Genomic DNA, 20,696 nt, shown 5'->3' with positions numbered 1-20,696 from the left:
GCTGCCCTGGGCAGGGGGCTGGACTTCCCAAGAGCAGCCCCCAGTCCATGTCCCCAACCCCTGGGGTGCACTGCCCAGGGCAGGTAGAAGGTCTGGGGCTCTCCAGGCAGCTCTTACTACTGGTCAGGACTTGAAGTTCCAGGCTCTATAGGGGAGTGTGCTTTAGTGGGCACAGACTCTTATCCCTGTTCCCTTGAAGCTTGATCCCTTCTGTCCTGTCCCCTGCCCTGTCCCAGTCTGACTCTCGTCTCTTCCCCGCCTCTGGCTCCTTGTCCCAAACCATCAGGCTTCTCATCCCAATCCCAGTCTCCTTGCCCAGCCAGTTCCAGTTCCCCCTTTCCTCAGGCCCCTCATCCAACCTCAATCTCCCCTGCACATCTCCCTGGCTATCTTGTTCCAGTCTCTGTGCCCAGCCAGTCCCATTTCTCCCCCAGCAACCCAGCTGCTTGTCCAATCTGTGCTTTGTGTCACATCCCCCGCCTCACCTTCCTAGTCCCCGTCTACCTCCCACTCCTGCAGCTCCTTATCCAATCTGAGTGCCATGATGTGCCCCCAGACAACTGGCTTTCAGTCAGCCCCCACCCACAACCCCTTTCACTTACCATATCCTTGTCTCTGTCTTCCTGGCCATGGCGTCCAGTTCCATCGTCCCCAGTCAGCCACTCCCACAGTCTATTCCCAGGTTCTCTTTTCCAAACCAGCACAAGAGTGTTGCTCTTGTAGCTCCCACACTTCCCCAGCATGCTACTTTACAGGGCCCTCTGGTGGTAGACCTATGAACTCAAAAAATGATAATTAACACTGGAGTACTGTGTCCGGTTCCAGTGCCCACACTTCAAAAAAGGAAGTTGCCAAATTGGAAAGGGTTCAGAAAAGAGCTACAAGAATTATTTTAGGTCCGGAGAACCTGCTTTACAGTGAGAAACTCAAGAACCTCAATCTATTCTATTCTACCAAGAGAAGTTTAGAAGGTGACATATAATGCTATACAAGTATCTATACCTGCAAAAGATTTCTGACAGTGGGCAGTTCTCTAATCTAGCAGAAAAAGGTAGTGTATGTGTGACACTACAGCCCATATTTTTCACAGTGATATTATTAAGTTATGATTATGGCATAATGATGATGCATTTTTTATAAGCTGAGTCATGTGTTGTTGGAAGGTTATGATTTGCTGAATATGATCATTTATATGCATGTATCATTTTTGGATCTGAAGTTATGAATAGTGACTATGTATGTGTATTTCACATGTAGTCACACCTGGGCGAGATGCTTCCAGTGTAAATAGCTGATTGGGATGGGCCCATTCTGGGTTGTTGGTCACTTTCCACACAAAGGACTCCTGGAAACACCTGAGGGACAAAGACTGACCTGGGATAAATGCTAGACCCAGTCTAAAGGGATTTCTAGCCTGTGTATGGAAGCGTGGGGAGCCCAATCTGCAAAGCAAGTGCAGCTTGTGTTTTGAGAATCTCCAAGCCTTCTTGTTTCATCAGTCAGAGTGAGCAACAGCTAATTCATATCCAATCTATCTAGTATTTTAAGTTTAATTTTTTGTTTATTTGTTAGGTAATCTGTTTGCTATCCCTTATAATCACTTAAAATCTATCTTTTTGTAGTTAATAAACTTGTTTATATTTTAACCTAAACCAGTGTGCCTTTAAGTGAAATGTGTGGGGAGAAATATCTCAGCTTGGTTACCACAAATGCGCATATTCCTCTCCACACTGAGGGAGGGGGCAGACATATTAATGGATTAACACTGTACAGATCCCTGTGCAGTGCAAGATGATATAATTTTGAGTTTATACTCTGGGGGGGGGTGCATGCCTGGGGAGCTGGGAACCTGGCTGGGATCTGCTGTTCCTACTTGGATGGCTTAGGTAAAGTACTCTCAGGGAGCTCAGTTTGGATGTGTGGCACCACCTGCTGTCATATTGGATGATAACAGGGCCTGGATAAGGCTGGCTATGTCGCCAACCAAGGAAGCAATGTGAGCAGGGTCAATCCAACTGAATGGTTAGAAGAGTGCAGCAGTTTCTCACAGCTCCTAGACTTTACACCAGGGGCAGCAACCTATCACAACATGATCCAATGGTTGGAAGCTGCAGATAGGCAAATTCAGGCTAGAAATAAGGTACACTTTTTAATGAGTGTTATTAGTCATTGGGACAACTTACCTAGGGACATGGTGGATTCTCTATCACTTGGAAGCTTTAAATCAAGATAAATGTCTAAGAGATTCTGCTGTAGATGAACCAGAAGTTATGGGCTTGCAGAAATTACTGAGGGAAATTCTGTTGCCTGTGTTATGCAGGAAGTCAAACTAGATTATCAGGATTCCTTTGGCCTTAAAAGTTCTGAATTGCTGATATATTTCTCAAGTCACACTGCCAAGGCTAGAAGGTCAAAGATCAAGACTTCAGGAATCATGGGTGATTTGAGGTGTCTCTAATTTGGGTGTGTGATGGGGTTGGCCTCCCACTGGTGACTCCGGGAATTAGCTCAGTCCAGTAGAGCACCCCCTCATGGTGGTGTCCCATCTCTCATATTACGCTCGATTGGCACGTGGACTCACGTTGCTCCCAACTTGCGGCATCCTCTTCAGGACACTGCCCTCCGGCAGTGCCCACTGCTCTGGTCTCATCACCTTCTGGGGGTCTGGTGTTATCAGCAGTCCTTCTCTGTGCCCCAGCCACCGGGGTCGACCACTCCCCAGAGTATCAGGGGTCTGGTGCAGTCCACTATCACCACATACACTGGCTGTGTGTTCATGCAAGGGGGAAGGGAGGGGACCCAGGCCCACCCTCTACACTGGGCCCCAACCCAGGGACCATTTGGTGGCAGCCTTCTTGCCCTCCTTCTCTCCCCTTGTGTGCCTCCGTCCCTGGGCTGCCTCCCCTTCAGCCCCTTTGCACTGGCTAGGCCCTTCCCTTAGGGCCAGGCAGATGGTGGGCTGGAATTCCCTTCTACTCCCCCAAGCCTGCCCAGCACTGCACTGTTCCAGGTGCTGGTCTCCTCACTCAGGAGAGAAACCTTCCCCCTATCAAAGGCCTGGGACAGACTGCCTGCTGCTCTTCTGGGCTGCGTTTATATATAGCCAAGCTGAGCCCTGATTGGCTCTTAGTAAGCCCTTTCCTGATTGGCTGCTGGCCTACACAGCCTCTCTGGCCTGCTGTAGGCCCCTCTCACACAGTTGCCCCACCACAGGGTACCTGCTTGAAAGATCATAAAAGGGGCCAGTGATCAGAGTGGGGACACACTCAGCACTTTTTGAAATAATCAACAACCTGGGCATGTTAAATCTTGAGAAATGATGACTCAGGGCAAATCTGATTACAGCCTTCAAATATGTTAAGTGCTGTTATAAAGACAGTGGTGATCAGTTGGTTTTCATGTCCACTGAAGGTAGGACAAGAAGTAATGGGCTTAATCTGCCACAAGGGAGATTTAGGTTAGATATTAGGGAAAACCTTTCTAACTCTGTTAACTTTCCAAGGCAGATAGTGGCATCCCCATCATTAAAAGTTTTTAAGAGCAGCTTGGACAAAGAGCTGTCAGGGAGACATAGTTGGTCCTGCCACAGCATAGGGAGCTGGATTTGCCGATCTCTCAAAGTCCCTTCCAGCCCTACATTTCTATGATTAATATGATCTTTCAAATGATTTGTATTTGAGTTTATCTGTGGTGTAGCCAGCTCTCATTTAGACACCAGGAGGATTATTTTGATAAACGCTCATTTGTGGGGAGAAGAGTGTGGGCATTTTCAGGACTGTGGATGTGCATCCCTTTTGGTTTGCTCACTTTTAAGTTCTCCGCTCAGCAGAATTCTGATTTAGTTTACTTTGAAAGAAAGAGACATGATGCCACTCATATATGGGCATGCAAAAAAAGCAAGCAAGGCCAGAACACAAGAAGGCTTAGTGTAGATGTTCTATGGTGAAGTAATAGGATTTATGCACAAACCTTAAAGCATAAGTGTCTGAGTTATCTTTGGCTTTATCTACCAGGCATTTACAAAAGGGCCCTCCTCTCCCTGCTTAAAGTCATTACTGACAAAGCCCTTTGTCATCAGAGATATACAAGTCTTATTTCCAGCATTGGTGTTGGTCCCCTGAGTGACCTATCCAGAATATAGTGGATAATCCTTAATATTTAACTGAATTGAGCAAACAAACCAATCATGCAATGGTAATATGAACTCCAAATATCTGAAAGTGGGGGAAGAGGAGGGAAAGAAAGGCTGTATTTATTTCTTGTGGTTTATGCAGACCCTCTATAAACTTTTGCAGGATACTAGACAGTTCTGTTGAATCAGTCCCCAAATAAATATATTCAAAGTCTAGCTTCTCCAGCACTGGTCCAGATTCACCCTCTCCATCTCTTCCCTTTTTGCTTTTTACCTCTTTTGATCTTTCCACTCAGGGGAAGCTATCTTCTTTCTGCCTCTTAAAAATCTGAAGATTAATATAGTGACAGCAAATGAGATGGGGAAATTAGCATTGATGTGATCCAAGCAGAGCTTTGCCAGGCACTGTTCAGTCTCTGGCTCTGGCATTGCTCCTTAAACCTGGCCTGCCACTCAAGTCCTGGGCCTTTATTGGTCAGAGACTGCCAGTTGTGCTACATTGTGTGATTCTTTGTCAGGGGCCCGACAGAGATTAGGGATCACAAAACTCATTTGTCCCTGTAAACCAGGGGTCTCAAACTCAAATGACTATGAGGGCCCCATGAGGACTAGTACATTGGCCCGAGGGTCACATCACTGACACCCCTTCCGCCCCTGCCTCTCCTCTTCCCACCCCTTCCCCACCCCCATTGCAACCCGTTCCCCAAATCCCTGCCCCTGCCCCGCCTCTGCTTCACCTCCTCCCCTGAGCACGCTTCTCCCTGCTCCTCTCCCCTCCCTCCTGGAAAGCGCTAAGTGCTGCCAAACAGCTGCTTGATGGCGGGAAGCACCTGGAGGTAGGCAGAGGAGCAGGGACAGGCACACTGGGGTGGAAGAGAGGTTGGCAGCCACAGGAAATAACTTGCGGGGAGTGAGGGGAGCTTGATGGGCTGCAGCTAATAAGTCCGCAGGCTGCATCTTTGAGACCCCTACTGTAAGCTTTGGTGACGTACCATATTGACTAACGTGTACATGTACAATGCACGTCAGTGCTCAGAAGAGCACAACTGGATCAAGTGTTCCTTGTGGCAGGCCTATGAAGTGGATATAAACCTGAATTCCAACCACAATGGGGGATGCGCCTTTAAATCCAGCTTATGGGAGATTTTGATTTTAACGCTGAGCCCAAAGTTCAGGGAATGCACGAGCTGACTTCCTGACAAAGAGGAAATAAAGCGAGTATCTACACAGCAAGAGCTGTGCACAGGCTCTGAGCTAGCTTGAATCCAACTAGTGCAGGTAACATAGCAATGAAAAGAGCTCAGTGCAGGCAGCATATGCCCAGCATGGATCCTGGATATGTACTCGGCTTGCTAGCCTGCAAAGCACAGCCTTCGCTGCTATTGTTACCTGTGCTAGCTGGATTCAGGCCAGCTCAGGTAGGCTAGCCCATGCACAGCTCTTGCTGTGTGGACATATGCATAATCTTGTGATTAGAGTACAGCACTGGGGTTTCCCTGCCCTGCCACTGAATCCATCTGGGAGCTGAAGTTATTTAAACTCTCTGGTTTTCAGTTTCCCCATGTGTGAAATGGGAATGATGATATTTACCCCCACTAGAAATGCTTAATTACTGTTTATAAAGCACTTTAAAAATCTACTGATGAAACATGCTTTACGAAGGACAGTGTTGGCCTATGTTATTACTGTTGTCTCCAAATGTAGAAGGCTAGGGCACTTAGTTGCCCTGATCACCACCTATTCCCTAATGAGACCATTATGTCATAAGAGTGACTCTACCCCTGTATAGTAGTTTATAAGCAATCTTTCTCATTTGACTTCTTTTTAGCATAACTGGACTTTCATGCATCAAAAGGAGGCTTGCCACTGAAGAAGGGGATGACGAGGTGTTTAGAAGAGCTACTTAAATAAAGAACTTTCCTGTCTGTTTCTGAAACTGCATCTGGGCTATCAGTCTCAGTGGAGGAGTTCTACATTTCACCACACACACACACACACACACACACACACTCCCCCTTTTTATTCATATCCCAAGAATAAGGAAAAGAGTCATCCAGACAAGGGCTGTCTCAGTCAGTAATGCTATTATGTGGAAGTGTGTGGTCATCACAGAATGCTTCATTTCCCCACTCCCACCCATCTTCAGAATGGAAAGGGGAGGGGGAGGCACCAACTAGCAAGCCTTGAAGTATGAGCCCTTAAGTAAAGTCGGATATTTCTGTGTTATTACTCTGCAGTTCAACAGTCATGAGCAATTACCGGAGCAACTTCCTCATCCCCATGAGTCACACAGACCCTCACTACATTCATTAAAACAAAATAATAAATGAACTGGACCATGTCCTCAACTATTACCACCCAAAGAGATTAAAATAAAAAGCTGAGTGGCAGGGTAGAGGAAGAGAGGGCTTGGCAGGGGGTTGACTGAGGAAGTTTGTAAACAGGATTTCTTTCAGTAGATACCTTAATTGTGCAAAGAGGCCAAATTAAAGTTTGTGGGCAGATTCTTCTCTCACTCACACTGCTGTAAACCTAGGTAGCTGCACCAAAGTTTCCCAGGCTTACACCAGCGAGAGGGAGATCTGAGTCTTGCCCTTGTCTCCACCTATGATTTTCTTTATTTTGGCACATTTCTGGTATCCCCCAGGCCAGTGGGGGCAGGACTGTGCCCTTGGGGAGTAAGATCCAAAGAGGGGCATCTAAAAGTGGCACAAACTTGGGGGAAATTATTGTTTATTTTAAAAGAAATTGGCCTGTCATTAATTTTCTCCGTTCACATATGGTTTCTGCACTTGTCTAGCCATACTGCCCTCTACCCTTTCCCACAGCTTTGCCTGCAGTCAAGTCACAGTCCTGCATTTAGGATATTGCTATGTTGCCATCAAAATTATTGTGATTTTACCAATTCATTGTGATGGCTCTAATCAGGAAGCAAACTTCACCTTTGAAAAGAAAAAGAGAAAAACGAAAACCTGCGTAAACCAAACTGTCTGACAACCCCACATCTAGTGTGGATGCTAATTTAATGTCACACACAGTGCAAAGGCTTGGGACTCAGCACTCCTAGGTAGAGTTGGTTGGGAGTTTTTCGATGATATGGCATTTCATTGGAAAAATACCGATTCTTCAAACCCAAAATGTTTTGTGGAAATATATTGGGAGCAGTGAACTTTCAAAAAGTACAGGCAGGGTTCTACTAACAGAACTGTACCTGCTTTCCTGCCAGGGAGCTGGCACTTCCATGTCCCAGGCCAGCCCCACCATGCCAATTGCCCCAGCCTAAGGAATCCAGACTTCCTGTTGCCACAGAGCCAGGAAATCTCAGGAACCTGAGCTGGGAGTCTGGAAACCCTGGGAGACCCAGTTTGAGCTGCAGCTATCAGAGTTTCCAGGATTCCCACCACAGAGCCAAGTTGTCCTGGGATGGGCTTCCAGAGCCTGCAGCTCTGGCACAGTCTTGCCAGGCAGACTGCCCTGGGTCCAAAGACCCCAGGGCTTCTAGACTCCTGGGGCAGCTGGCTCCCCTGGCTGTGGGAGTCAGGCAGTCCAGGGACCCATGGGCCTAGGATTCTGGAAGCCCTGGGGTTCCCAATCCTGGAGTAGTCTACAGGGTGCTGAAGATCCTGTCAGCTGCGTCTGAAACTGAGCTGATTCTCGTCAGTTTCACTGCTGTCCGCCACTTAATAGCAGCAGTGAAATTGTCCAGAATCATCTCGGTTTCTGGTCCTGGGGAGCATATTTCATTTCGGAAACACCAGGTGTCAGAATGAATCCAAATTTCACAGTGTTGAAATTCCCCGCAAACTGTGATGGTCACATAAACACTCCCTATACCGGAAACGTACTGAGTGCTATACTTACCTATACATCTCCAGCTTCCATCCAAGACACATCACATGATTCATTGTCTACAGCCAAGCCCTAAGATACAACCACATTTGCTCCAATCCCTCAGATGGGGATGGGCACCTACAAGATCTCTATTAAGCATTCTTAAAACTACAATACCCACCTGGGGAAGTGAGGAAACAGATTGACAGTGATACGGGTAACCAGAAGTCACCTACTACAGGACAGGCCCAACAAGGAAAATAACAGAACACCACTGACCATCACATACACCCCCAGCTAAAACCTCTCCAGTGCATCATCAACGATCTACAACCTATCTTGGAAAACGATCCCCTACTCTCACAGGCCTTGGGAGGCAGGCCAATCCTCACTTACAGACAGCCCTGCAACCTAAAGCAAATACTCACTAGCAACTACACACCACATCACAGAAACACTAACCCAGGAACCAATCCCTGTAACAAACCTCGTTGCCTTCTCTGTCCCCATATCTAATCTAGTGACATCATAGGACCCAACCACGCCAGCCATACCATCAGAGGCTCATTCACCTGCACATCTACTAATGTGATATATGCCATCATGTGCCAGCAATGCCCTTCTGCCATGTACATTGGCCAAACCGGACAGTCTGTACATAAAAGGATAAACAGACACAAATCAGACATCAGCAATAACATACAAAGGCCAGTAGGAGAGCACTTCAATCTCCCTGGACACTCAATAACAGATTTAAAAGTAGCCATCCTTCAACAAAAAAACTTCCAAAACAGACTTCAAAGAGAAACTGCAGAACTACAATTCATTTGCAAACTTAACACCATCAATCTGGTCTTGAATAGGGACTGGGAGTGGCTGCCTCACCACAAAAGCAATTTTCCCTCTCTTAGTATTGACACCTCTGCCTCATTTATTGGGAGTAGACCATATCCACCCAGACTGAATTGGCCTTCAACACTGGTTCTGCATTTGTAAGGTAACTCCCTTCTCTTCATGCGCAAACATATATTTATGTCTGTATTTGTAATTTTCACTTCATGCAGCTGAAGAAGTGGGGTTTTTACCCATGAAAGCTTATGCCCAAATAAATCTGTTAGTCTTTAAGGTGCCACTGGACTCCTTGTTGTTTTTTTTGAAGATAGGCAAATATTGTGAACACACAAAAATCTTCCATTCATATTTATATCAGTTTTTAAACAATTTTGTTTCTGTGATATTTGTGCCCTTTGGTGTTTGCTTTCTATAAACAGTCTAGTGAGCAAGTTTTACTGGCCAGAATGTTCATAAAACAATTAATTTTAGCAAATATTGGAAAATATTCCAGGAAATCAATTTTTGTATTAGTAAAGATTAGCATTTGCATCAAAAATCATGTCCCAAGAGATTCACCCATTCTAATGCAACAGAAACATATTTCATGACTTAGGTTTTCAGTCAAAAACTAAACACAATAGCACCAGTTTTGAACATTTGCAATGAACTGCTGGCAAACAAGATTATCCACAGAAACTATTTGGTAAAAGTTTTCAAATAGCCAATAATTCTAAATCACCATCTGCTTGTAAACAATTTGCCAACAGAAAGAAGTGGCATTTGAATACCTTATTTGTCCAGCTGTTTCTGGTACATTAGGTAGTACTAAAGAGTCTAAATTCAGAGCTCCATCTGGCCCTCTTACAGAACTATCTGAGCCCCCTCTTTATTAGCCTATTTTCCCTCGCAACACTCTGAGGGAGGGTTAACATCACTAGCCACAGCTGGGGAAGGGAGGAAGTGAGAGACTAAGTCACTCAGCCAAGCTCACACACAATGTCTGTGGTGGAATTGAGCCTGGGTCTCCAGAGTCCCAGGCTACTGTTCTAACCACTGGATAATACTTCTCTCAGCTGTCCTTTAATCATTGTAACATTGCCATTTGCACAGTCACAAATAAATGCTTTACTGCACTCCTTTTTTAAAACTATTTGTTCCATTTACATACTTATTGCAACACTGATGCTACTTTTCAAAGGCCTATCTCACCATCTCCTCAGAACAGGCAGTTTTTCCTGTACAGATTTTAGTTTCATCATCCTATCTGGGTACAATTCGCTGGCTCATCTTCTGCCAACATTAAGTAAGTTGATTCAGACAGACAATGGCAGCTGTCTGCTAGAATCTCATAGCAGAGGACTGCATGTCACAACGTGGCATGAAGTGCATACACCTTCCTCGGTATTTTTGTTCTCCTTAAGATGCAGGTTTCACACTCTCTTGCTTCCTCTGTGGAAATACAGGGCCTGTTTTTCAAAGGTACTGAGTGTTCACAGTGCCAGCTGAAGCCAGCTTTGCCTCTTCTAAGCACTGGTGTCAGCATGATTGCTATTGTACAACTTTGTGATGTAGACAAATGTCTAAGAACGGAGAAGGTTAAAAGGATACAGTCAAAATTGATATAATTTAACCTACCTATATATATATATATATATAAAAGAGTGAAGTGTCTCATTCTTGAAAAATAACACATCCCCAAAAAGAAAGTGCTGACAGCAATCACACTGGGTGATCTGACAACAAAGGTGGTAAGCCAGGTTTAGGATTACAAGCACTGTCCCTTGTCTGCCCTCTTCTTGATCTAAATCCCACTCAAGTGAAAGGAAAGACTTCCAGTGACTTGAATGGGCAGTTCATCAGTTCAGCTATGAGCAGCATAGTTTTGAAATATACAAGAATTCTGTGGTCTCGAGTGCTTGGAGATACTTGGGTGTTTTAACATCCTGTCTTTTCAGGATAAAAGATCAGAGTGGCAGAGCAAAAGAGTGGCATGATGCACACACTTGCTCGAACTAGAACAGCTGATAGTCCTAAAATTAGATCAACTTTGTGGGTATTATTTTCACTTATGATTTGAGCTCATACAATAGAGGTGAAAGGAGTGTTCAGCAATCTGGTGCATTCGTTAACTCCATGAATATATATATTTTTCATTCAAGGTTTTACACTGTCTAGTGTTCATTTTGGGTCCACTTAGAAGCTATTTAGTGCCCAATCCCAAGATGCTTGCTTCAAAGTTTATAAGGAATGCCATGCATATAAGAAATTGCCTGCATAATTTATGTGGTCAAGGCAAAAGAAATTTTAGCACTGACTGATTGTGTGTGTCATTGTCAAGGACCTTATTTGCTGCCCAATACATATTCATATAGCTGGTTTATCTCCATGACTTAGACCTACAAAAATAAACAAATACTTGTTGACTTCTCACTATTTCCCATCTACACCTCTTGTGTTTTCTTTATTTTTTTAGTTTGAGCTAAAAAGATGTCAGATTTATATCAAAACAAGATCCCCACATTTATTATTTTGAATTCATGATTTCTTGGGCCCTGATTTTTGAATGCTCAGTGCTGGCTATACTGATACGTATTGACTCCCTATTGCACCGCCCTCCATGTTCTTCTTCTTGAAGATTAAAACAAAAGAAGTTCAGGTGCTTCTTCCTCCCTTGATTTCCCGCTGCAACCTAATATTACTACCTCATTTTCCTTCCCTCCTTTCTCTCTTCCATCAAAGCCACTAGCCCATCATCGACTTCTTTTCTGCTGAAAATAAGTAGCTTCTATCCGGCCCCCTTCCCAACTTCATGGCTAGTTTCCTACCTCTCTACCCTCGCTACTTATTTACTACTGACATTAAACATTCCCTCTGTGGGGATTCCCTTCCAGTGAAATTCAAAATAGGGTTTTGGTGGGTGTTTAGTGGTGCAGATACCTTGTGCTGTCCCTCCAAAGAAGGCTGGATTTATTTTTCATCCTTGCTTACTACATCACTAGCCTGTTTCCTCAGCAAGGTTCTGAAGAAAATGGCTGACGTACCTCCACCCACACCACTGCCTGCTTTGCTTTCAGTGTATTTTTTTGAGCCTTTCATGTGCTGAATCTGCTTTTCTCAGGGTGGTTAATTCCCTACATCTTGCCTCTAGTCCCAGAGCTTGTTCGCTCTTCTGATACTACTAGATTACCGTGCAGTTTTTCAATATTATTGATTGTGCTGTCCTGCTTCAGCAACTCAAGCATATCCATCAAAGCTTCAAAGGATGGTGGTGGTGGTGGTGGACTCCTTGTCAAGTAGCAAACACATTCACGTTACTCAGTCTTTAGTTTACTCCGATCATTTTCAAATGCATCAGACAAAAGAAGTCAATGTTCCAGCTTTTTTTTCGGGTGCTGGAGGCCTGTCCATAGCTGTAGTAGTGTCCGAGAGAGAGAGAAGAAGTCTGGGGAGTCTCTTCTCAATTCACAAGCAGCAGGACAGGATCTGTTTGGGGCTAAAAGGAGAGCTGAGGAAAAGGACAGCTAACACACTCGATCACACACTGTACCCCTAAGGAGGCATGGTTTAGAGGGGAATACCCAGCTTATTCAGCTATACTGGCAGCATCCCCCCCCAGAGTGTGAACCCGCAGCCCACTCTGAAAGAGCTCTCCCATGACTATAGGATTTCTGTATGAGAGGACACACCAGCCAGCATCTCTGCTCCAGTTCACCACATCAGCCAGAGCAAGATTTGCCCATTAGTTAGTAAAGATAGTAATGAGAGCAAGCCATTAGAGTCAGGAGGAAAATAGGAAATATTTTCTGCAAGTTTGGGTTTTGTTTTTATTTTGTGGTTTTTTTAAGTATTTTTGAAAATTGGGATTTTTTGGTCAAAAAGCTGGAAAGTTTCAAAAGAAGTAGAAATTTTCACTAAAAAAATTGTCTGACAAAACAATTTCCACTGTTACAAATGAGTTTACAGTTGCTATTTGTTTCCATGTTGTCCCACTTGCAAACAAGATTCTGCTTTAGGGAGGAACACTGCTTTCAATGGCTCTTTGTTGCTTCTGAAAATACATTCGATACTAGGGTAAATGTGGTGTTGGATAGGAATAAAACCTCCTCAAGCAGATTGCAGCAGGGCAGGAATAGCTGAATAGGGCTGTTAAGAGTACTCACAGTGAAATCTCACAGTAATAAATTTGCTGTGTTTCACGCTCTGTGATATCTACTGCTGGATAGTCTCAATGTGTCCTATTGTGCCTAGTTAGTGAAGGCTATAGGCTGGCATCTGAAAAGGGGGGTCAAGAACTGTAAAGGAGAGGAATGGTTGTGGGGGACTAGAGCTTTTACGTTGCTTGACTTGCTAGTGATGCACTATAGTAAACTGTATTGGTGATCTGTTAGGGTGTTAATTTTTATGTATTTTTCAGTTATGTTAGGGGAACATAGAGCACCTCCTACCTATAGGCACTTTTTTAGCTTTGTACAAATATGCATAGAGGGGCAACTCCTCTCTTCCCTTCTTGATCTAAACATTTTCTAGCTTTACTCAATGTGTGTCACAGTGCTTTAAGTTGATTATGTGAGAACTGACTTTTTAGGCCCCGATCCTGCGAAGTTTTACACATGCATAAATCTTTGTAGAATCAAGGTCTTATTTAAGAATTTAATTTTTATACAGTCCAAGAAATATTAATGGCATTGTAGTCTTATTATTTTCAGAAGAGGGTTTATGTATGTGGATTTTATCCCCAGTAGAGGTTGCTGTTTACCTGCCTTACTGCTGCCTTGTAACTATAGCCAATTCTTAGTATTTATGCAGTTATACTCTTTAAACTTACATACACCACAGGCTCATCTACTCTGTAGCTATAACCATGTCTACTTAGCCAGCTTCTGACATCCCCATCTGACAGCCAAACAGCACTGATGCAACCTACTGCTCATTCTACAAACATTTAGGCACAGATTTCAAAGTGATGCTCTTCAGGATTTAAATTCTAGCTTACCTCCTTCATTGAGTTCGTAAGCTATATCAGGCCAAGAGCAATTCCATCTTCCTCATGTCAGACTCAATGCACATGCAATGTATGCTTGCAGCAACTGAAGAATTAGCTGTCCAGTGATCTTGTTATTTGGAGAGTGCAAGCAACTAACACAAACTAATCATTCCAAAATCAGCGTGATGAGCAGACAGAGAGTTTAAAATCTAGCAGTCTTCCTCATCCATTAAGACTAAAAGCCAAAATAAAATGTAAAAACATATCAGCTTTGCACTGTACATAATGTAAGCAGTTTATAGGCAAATTATAACTAGCTCCACTTGAGTGCAGTAGATGTGTATCAAAGAAAATCATGGAGCCAGGAATCCATTTAAAACAAACAGAAATTAACATATTTAATAAAATCACTGAAGTGTACACATTTTCTGTGATATAAATTTAACTAGCTTACTAACCCTCCCCTGTAAGCCACTATAGACATCAAATCTAGGACTGACAGCCCCAAGTATGAAATCCTGAGTCAAGCCCCAAAGATCAGGAGGTTGACTAAAAATTATAAGATTTTAAAAGATTAACTTTGAGGTCTTTTTATTTGCCTGCTTTATTTTGAGCCTCTGGGCTTCACATAGTCCTGCTGTTCTGTGCAAATACGAAGGTTACAAGCACCCTGTCTTTTTAGATGGACGTTGAGACACAGGATTCCACGAGCTGGAGCTTTAAGAAAAATACCAAGTAATTTTAGGGGAATTTCATGCGAGTTTGCAACTCTGAAAATCCAATTTTTCAAGATCAGTTCAGAGCATTTGACTGCTACATCAGATCGAATGAAGAGAGAGTTGTCATAAACAGATAGCTAAGGGTTAATGTCTCTTTCACCTGTAAAGGGTTAACAAACAGTGACCTGCAACACCTGACCAGAGGACCAATCAGGAGACAAGATATTTTCAAATCTCGTGTGGAGGGAAGCCTTTGTGTGTGGTTTTGGGTTTAGCTTTGTTCTCTCTGGGTCCTGGACAGTACTAGAGGTGCAACCAGGTTTCTGCCAATCTCCCTGCTACAGTCTCTTATCTATTCAGAATTGTGAGTAAGAAAAAAAGGCGGTTATAGTCTTTTAATTTGTTTTCTTATTTGCAGATGTGTACTTGCTGGAAATAGCTTAAATTGTGTTTCTGCTGGAGAAAGCTTCTTTCTATTGTCTATAAGCTGTAAAAAACCCTGTAACTTTTTACCATCTAAATTGCAGAGATAGACCTTTTATTTTTTTTTCTTTTTATTAAAAGTTTTGCTTTTAAGACCTGTTTGATTTTTTTTCCTAGTTAAGGCTCAAAGGAACTGAGTCTGTATATACCAGGGAATTGGTGGGGAGAAGAGAAAGAGAGCAGGGAGGGAAAGGTAAATTTCCTCTTTGTGTTAGATTCACGGAACTTGAATCTGTATTGCCTCTGGGAGAAGGGGGAGAGAAACCTGATCTCTCTGTGTTGTGTTTCAAGGAGTTGAAGCAGGGTATCTCCTAGTGTACCCAGGCAGGAAAGATCTGGGAGGAGGTAAAGAGGGGGGAGGGAATGGTTTATTTCCCTTTGTTGTGAGACTCAAGGAATTTGGGTCTTGGGGTCCCCAGGGAAGGTTTGGGGAGACCAGAGTTTATCAGGCGCTCTACTCTAAGTCCTGATTGGTGGCAGCCTATCAGATCTAAGCTGGTAATTAAGCTTAGGGGAATTCATGCTAGTACCCATAATTTGGACGCTAAGGTCCAGATTTGAGAATTATACTATGACAAGAGTTTCTTAACTATCATATAAATATAGAAGTGAGACAAGCAGAGGTCCCGACTGGGCAAGTGGGTCTGTGTAGAGACCTCTCAGCCAGTTGCAAGACTGGGGTCTGAACCTGCAGCTAGATTCTCCCGAATTCCATATCCATTGTCATCTCTTTGAACATGAGGAAAGTGCACCATCTCCAGCCATAGCTGCCTCAAGCCTATGAAATACCCTCATTGGCTCATTAAAACATTCCAAATTTTGATATTTTGACAAAATATGATCAAAAAGAAAAAAATTGACACCTCCTGCCCCCAAAAGGGACAAGCTTTCTTGAAAAAATAAAAAACATGAAAAAATTCTGTGTTTTTAATCAGCTCTACCCTTTGATTCTATATTTCCCCAGGATCCAAGGAGATATGTACGGAAATCCTCTAAATGTCAAGTTGAGCACTGTTTGTTGCACTGTTTATCGTAACAGGTTAATCAGCTTTCAGCTGAACACATTTTAAACAACATAACTCACTCTGTTTCCCCTGCTTTGGCTCAGTGCTCATTGGTGTCAACGGGACTCCTTCCCTTGATTTCAAAGAGGATTGGAGCAAGTCCTTATGTAATCTGGAGGCAAATATATTAAATTCCACAACCGAATGTATATAATAAGCATATCTTAGAGTTAAACAAACTAAATATCCAGTTAGCAACGATGCAGAGACACAAAGCAGTGAGGCTTGCCATCTATAGGAAAAATGTGTCTCAAGGCTTTTTTCTCTTCCAAATTAAATAAGCGGGTCTGACAGAATGGGGAACCAACTGAACAGCTCTAGAGCTAGCCCTGGTTTGAAGGGGAGATGATCACGAGTTGGAGAGAAAGCCACAGGTGCGGAGATGGGAGAGGGCAAAGGGCATGGTCCCCTAAACAGGGGACTTGCCCTCCACTTTTGAAATCCTGCCCCTGGCAGAGAGTGTAATGGGGGAGGGAAAATCAACCCTGCCCCTCCCCCGCACTCGGCCCCTGACAGGAGCTCGGTGGTGGAAGGGGAGAACCCCTTCCCTGCTGGCATGACAGAGGGGTGGCCAGGCCAGATTTGGTTGGCATTGTGACCATATGTGCCAGATGACATAGCCACTCATTCAGATTTGGCCCAGATAGCACTTAGTCATGAAGGAGGAGGGTGGCCGGGCCAAATCTGAGTGCATGGTGTAGTGACCTTGCACAATACCACTCAAACTTGGTTCCTTCATCCCCTCCCTACCCTTTCAGTCTTCCCCACCATGCACAGATGTCTGCATTCCTTGCAGTATGCCTGGAGAGAGCTATGTGGAAAATCATGAGCTGTGGAGAGGAGCTTTCTCAGGCTCTCACACAGATCATTACACTAACAAATCAGTGCCAGCATGCTACTGCCACATGGGAGAGGTGTCAACACAAGGTCCCCACAGCCATGGCATTTTAAGCATACTGTAAATTCACCCCTTCAATGTGTTTTCACAGGGACACAGAGTCCTTGAGGGTAAGATAATTTTAATTTCAAGAGACCCTTCCTATTCCTGTCCCCCTCATGGAACAATCACCTCCATGTGAGCTCAGCCTAGGATAGCCATGCAGACAATACACTGGGCTGAGCATAAAGAAACCTCGGTGAAATCCTGAATCCCCCCTTGAAGCCAATGAACAAGCTCCCAGTGACTTGAGCAGTGTCAGGACATCACCTCAGACCTTGATTCCTATCTCAGTTAGTACATATACATTATTATTATGATAAATATTTTATTATTTATTATTAAATGGGGCAGCAGGCTGAACTGGAGAAAATTCTGTCCTTTTATGAAAGTTGTCACCTGAAAACTGACACAGAATTTGGCAGCTGTATTCCGGGGCGACAAGGTCTGCCTGCCCATGCCCTTCCCTTCTCACTTGTTTAAAAAATACCCAAGAGTAAAATCTTGTTAACATAATTAACAGTGTGAGAGATTTTCCTCTGTGTGATGATGAGGTCCCAGCCCTGCACTGCTGCAGTTGGGGGATAGCTGTGACACTGAGAAGGTTCAAGGCTTCAGTGCATAATCAGTACCTGACTTTGGACAATCAGGGTCCAGTTAATATCAGATCTGGTTAAAAAATGTGGGAATTGTTTCAGTTTAGCAAAACCAAAAGCAGTACTTATTTTGACACCAATCCCCATGTTTGGGGAAGTGAGAAAGCTGGAGAACTGTCCAGGTTTTTGTCCCCTCTGTACTTGACATCCTTATCTTAAAAATTCTTCTGATTGAAAGTGTTTGACCTACCATTGTGACAAGTTCCCAATTTTTTTTTTAATTTGTTCGCTTGGTGCCTTTGCAAGCAGATTGTCTGTAGTCAATTCTGTTTGTTTCCTTGTGTAATAAATCATTTCCTCTAGTGTTTATATAAGCCTTTTACACAACAACTAGGAAGAAGGAATTAAAAAACAAAACAAGAAAATTGTATTGCAAAACTGCAGGGGAGAGAGGCATGTTTTAAAAAAATAAAAAGAGGAGAAAATACTTTAAAATTCAATTAGCCTTGAAGATTTGTTTATCCTGTCACAGTACCTGTGGCAGACAATTTACTATTGCATTATGAGATTCCTTAGTTCTCTGAAATAAAACACAGTGCACAGTGCTAGGGAATGAAGGAAAGTGACACAATAGTTTGTAAGTGGACACATTTCAAGAGGCTTCCCTTCATCACTCCTTTTACTATAAAGGATGATGGGGAATTCTTCTCCCAAAAGCACTTTGCACAGGAAATCAGGATGTGGCCTTAATAGATATTAATCCCTAAGGAGGAAGTTAAAGAGCAGCCTGAGAAACTCCAGTGCTATAAATTACAGTAACCGGATGGTATTATTCTGAGAGATCTGATAGAAAAGCTATCTGGGGATATGCAATACAGGTAAAATTTGCCCAAGTGCAGAGGGCCCACTTAAGGTCCTACTTATCACTTAAGCCTTTAATATGGGGCTTAAGATGTGAGAAAGGTCTTGTGCTGGCCTGTACTGGGATGAATTTCAACCTCAAGTCTTAAAATCAGCTGTTCTGAATATCGAGAAGTTGCTACTGTTATTTGGCTTCAGAAAAGAGCCCAGGACAATCTTGAGATTTGCTGACAGGCAAGCTTCACCTCAGTTCTAGGCACACTGACTGAATGTCTCAGGATAGAAGTCAGTGTGTGCTGATCAGATCTTCCCATGGCCCTTCTGGAAAAGAAAGTGACCACTGTATAAGCTCTTAGAGCTAAATCCACAATGAGATGTCAGTGTTAAAGTCCAAAATTTAGGTCTTCTCTACCCTCATTCAGCTGCTGCCTAGCCCCGCGGCCACCTAAATTCCCTAGGTGCCCAAGTTTCCACTGGTAAATCTCCCAGGCACAGCAGCCTCAGCCCTGGCTCCCAGGTGCATAGCTCATGCCTAAGCCCAGCTCAGCCCTCAACATAGGATCAGGCCCTGGCTGTTTCTCCTGCAAGACCTGATCCAGTAAGCATGCTCCAGATCAGGCTTTGTACAGAACACAACTGCTGTCACCTCCTTACTAACCCAGCGGTTAAGTGCATTCACCCAGGCAGACCTGGGTTCAAATCTTCCCCTCGGCTTTATGTGGTGAAGAGATCTGAAGGTGAGTCTCCCACTTCACCCAGGAGTGCAATCACTACTGAACTATAGAGTCACATGCACTCGTGCTTGCCCCCTCTCTCCCTGTGGCCCAAAGAATATTTAATTTGTTATACACAGTGGAACAGCTTAACAGAAGAGAGTAAGAGACCCACCCCATAGCACCGGGGTTAGGGCATTCAGCTTTGATATTCCCTATCCTGAGTAAGTGCTCCCACTCCTGGACTAACAGTTATCCAGGGAAAGGAGTGAGTGGCATGCAGTGGCACCACCCCAATTTTTTTTTAATGTTTTTGAGAAAGAGTTTAAGCACCTAACTCCAGGAAAGGGCTTGTGGCTGTGAATCCCAAGCAGAGGGAGGTGCCTCCCTCCAGCCCAGACATACAGGGGCGGCTCCAGACACCAGCGCTCCAAGCACTTGCCTGGGGCAGCAAGGCGTGGGAAGTGCTCTGCCTGTTGCCGCTATGATGGCAGGCAGGGTGCCTTTGGTGGCTTGCCTGCGGAGGGTCCACTGGCCCCGCGGCTTCGGCGGACCTCCTGCAGGCATGCCTGTGGGAGGTCCGCCAAAGCCGTGGGACCAGCAGACCCTCCATGCTTGGGGCGGCAAAATGTCTAGAGCCGCCCCTGCAGACATAGGTACCTAAGTCCCTCCTTAGCATTTCCTAATGGCTACCTTAGGTAGCTCCCTGCTCACTTTTGGGGATCCCATTCTTAGGTGCCAAACTCCGTCCAGGCATTGTCTAGGGAACCTGGGTGCCTAGCTCACAGGTGCGGACCTAGACGCACGTATTGCAACACATAACATCTATGCTTCTTCTGCGGATCTAGCTCTTGGAGTTCTTTAGCCAATCTGTGCTTGTGCATTCACACCCTTATATTAAAGGAACATAATTTACTTGGATTTTCCAAAAGGTTTTGTGTCTGTGATCAAAGGTAAAATCGTGTGCCTTAAAATATGGTTACTGTGTAGGCCCCCAATTTCCCTTATATAAGTTTTAGAATTGTGTTGCTAAGCATACAGTGATTATAATCATGCCAATTAAAAGCCATTGGTTTAAAGTAATGATGAAACAGCTAGCAGCCAATAGAATTGTGCCATTTTTTTCCAAACCATTGTATAACTATATACTTCTGTTGGTAGTGAGAGGTACGTAGACTTCACCTCCTTAATGCTGAATACTCAGATAACTTTATGTTTTAGCATTGCCTCTCTGAAATCTCTAACTGACTCTCATGTTATCATGCTTTCAGGAAGTTTAAATGTCAGGACTAATTAATGAGGACAGTTTGTCTTCCCTTATTCATCCCCTAAGTAATAAGAACCCATTCCTTTCTAATCAGAAACAGCTGTGACTAGCTTTGCATGAGGGAGGAAAGACTCAGTCCAGCCAACATTTCCTATGACTACCAATAATTGGAATAACTGTTACTGTTCTTTCTAGTAATAACATAAAAGCATGTCACCAAAATTTCATTCTCTGAAATTCCAGGAAAACAATTTATGAATGTGTCATGTGAAGAT

Source organism: Gopherus flavomarginatus, chromosome 4 (genome assembly GCF_025201925.1).
Source record: "Gopherus flavomarginatus isolate rGopFla2 chromosome 4, rGopFla2.mat.asm, whole genome shotgun sequence".
Taxonomy (NCBI): domain Eukaryota; kingdom Metazoa; phylum Chordata; order Testudines; family Testudinidae; genus Gopherus; species Gopherus flavomarginatus.
Note: the sequence above shows the minus strand (reverse complement) of the source record.